Raw genomic sequence first — 3,322 nt, forward strand, 5'->3', positions numbered from 1 at the left:
ATATATATATATATATATGTATATGTATATATATACATTATGTACATACAAAAGTTACATATGTAAGCATGTACGTATGGATCTCTCTTTAAACTTATCTATATAGCTCACACACACATACATACACAAACACCCCATATTCTTTGTAAGCCTTAGTACTTATTTTATCCGCCCGTTTGCCGAACTGCTAAGTTACGAACACGTAAACACCAGCTTCGGTTGTCAAGCAATGTTGAGGGGAGAACACAGACAGGACAAAATTAATATATATATATATATATATATATAATATATATATTATATATATATATATAATCTACATATATACGATGAGCTTCTTTCAGTTTACATCTACCAAATCCACTCACAAGGCTTTGGTCGGTCCGAGGCTGTAATAGAAGACACTAGCCCAAGGTGCCACGTAGTGGGACTGAACCCGGAACCATTTGTTTGGTAAGCAAGCTACTTACCACAAAGCCCCTCCTGCGCCTGTGCACACAGCGAGTAGCGCAATATTATGAGTATATATATGTATTCATACATATATGTGTGTTTATACGTATGTGTGTGTGTGTGTGTTTGTGTGTGCGTGTGTTAGTTTTAAATTTTTATCCTATTTTCTGCGCAACACTATTTTACGGATATTCTGTATATTTAAGAGTTTGTCTACACACAGATAATATATTTTCATTGGCAATGAGTATATATATATATATATGTGAAAGTGTATGAGTTTATAAGTGGGTGTGTCAATGTGTGTGGGAGTGTCTTTGTACCTCTATGAAAATTTGCATATTTAAATGTATTCACAAAGAAGTTTTTATTTATATTGCTTGAAAACATATTTCATTACGTAATACCTCATGTATCACACGGTCATACACTCAGAGGCATAACGATTTGCTCACACAAGCATGCCATATAGATACGCACATACACACCCACATTTGTATATATATATATATATATACATATCTCCGCACACACACTCATATATATATATACATATATAGATATACACACACATATACACATATATACATACACACATATACACACACATACACACAGTGTCAAAAGTCTCTCAAGAGAATAGCAAGTCATCGGAGAATAAAACCCCTGAAGCAAGATTTCGGCCCTCAAATTCTGATGGGGCCGCGTCGCATCCAAGTCATGAATCTCGGGTGCTCTTCTGCTGACACATTTTAGCCAATTCAATATCAGAAACCTGTACATATAAACCGCCTGGAGTTTCCATCTGGTTGTAATTCTCTCCTTGACTCAGCTTTCTAACTTATACCTAAAAACGAAATATTGTTGGTTGTCATGGTAGCGGTGAAACGTCAACGTTATCTCTATGAGTCATTTAGAGTTACTTCCCTTAGCGTTAAAACAAAAATATTTCTTTCAAATAGTATGGCTATCGTTGTTATTATTCCTCGATTACATCCATCTGGAACATCTATCCACTTCCTCTGATATTAACGGTTATGTATGAATATGAAATAGGCTTAGGAATTGCTGTGTGGTAAGTAGCTTGCTTACGAACTGCATGGTTCCGGGTTCAGTCTCACTGTGTGGCACCTTGGGCACAACCAAAGCCTTGTGAGTGGATTTGGTAGACGGAAACTGAGAGAATCCCGTCGTATGTATATATATATAATGTGTGTGTGTGTGTGTGTGTGTGTGTGTGTGTGTGTGTGTGTGTGTGTGTGTGTGTGTGTGTGTGTTTATGTGTCTCTGTTTGTTCCCCCAACATCGCTTGACAACCGATGCTGGTGTGTTTACGTCGCCGCAACTTAGCGGTTCGGCAAAAGAACCGATAGAATAAGTACTAGGCTTACAAAAAATAAGTCCTGGGGTCGATTTGCTCAACTAAAGGCGGTACTCCAGCATGGCCACAGTCAAATGACCGAAACAAGTAAAAAAGTAAAGAGAGTAAAGAATGATTAAAATAAAGGTATCTGGTTTGGCCCAGTGGTTTAAAATTTCGCTTAGCAATTATGAACTTTCGAGTTCAATCCAACTGCATGATTTTTTGGGGCTATGGAATAGAAAAGATTTTGCGGTATAATATGTTTATAATAGATTCTGGTATATAATGGTTCCTAAGTGCCGCGCAGTGGGAGTGAACTCGAAAGCATCCGCTGGCAAAGTAAGCTTCATAACTACCTACGTGCCTATGGGGATTGATTACAGAGGTATGTTAAAGAAAATTGGTTGGAACTTTTGCAGTGGAAAAAGGAGTTTTATTCGTTGCATTTCTCCTAGATAAATACTTAAACATGGGTATTTTTCACAGCCACCATAAATATGTATATATGTGTGTGCGTGGACAAATACACACACAAAGACACACAGATATATATACACACATACATATCTATCTATCTATATCTCCCTCCCTCTCTCTCTGTCTCTCTCTCTCTCTCTCTCTCTATCTATCTATCTATCTATCTATCTATCTATATATATATATATATATATATAAGCGCAGGAGTAGCTGTGTGGTAAGTAACTTGCTTTCCAGCCACATGGTTCCGGGTTCAGTCCCACTGCGTGGCACCTTGGACAAGTGTCTTCTACTATAGCCTCGGGCCGAACAAAGCCTTGTGAGTGGATTTGGTAGACGGAAACTGAAAGAAGCCTGTTGTATACATACACACCACACACACCACACACATATATTATATATATGTATGTATTATGTATTTGTCATTTGTGTTTGTCTTTGTGTTCCTCCACAATCGCTTAACAACTGATGTCGGTGTGTTTACGTCCCCGTCACTTAGTGGTTCGACAAAGAGATACCGATAGAATAAGTACAAGGCTTATAAAGAATATGTCTTTGGGGAGATTTGTTCGACTAAATGTGCTGCTCCAGCATGGCCGCAGTCAAATGACTGAAACAAGCAAATGACTGAGCTGATTGCTTTTATTTTGCTATTGCTGTTGTTGTTGTTGCCGTCGTTGTTGTTGTTGTGTCTTTGGTTTACATTTCCTCTGTTCCATACAAATAAATCCGTCAAGAGAAAAGCAAATCTTACTTTTTTTAACGATTTCTTGTAGCATTTACGACAAAATTTCCTCCAAGAATTTCCACTGATCTTTGGTCTTGGTTAAAGAAATATATTTTCTCATTCTTTACATCAAAGGAATCTTTTAAAAATCAAAGTATTTTGTTTCGGAAAAGAAAAAAAAATCATTAGATTGCACATGTCGATCGCTTTATCCATTTGAATCATCGCAAATACAATGGACAGGATAACGCTAATAATGGTAAGCTTGCAACTCTTTTGTGCTTGTTTCTCTGCAAGGTTAC

Source organism: Octopus sinensis, linkage group LG24 (genome assembly GCF_006345805.1).
Source record: "Octopus sinensis linkage group LG24, ASM634580v1, whole genome shotgun sequence".
NCBI lineage: Eukaryota > Metazoa > Mollusca > Cephalopoda > Octopoda > Octopodidae > Octopus > Octopus sinensis.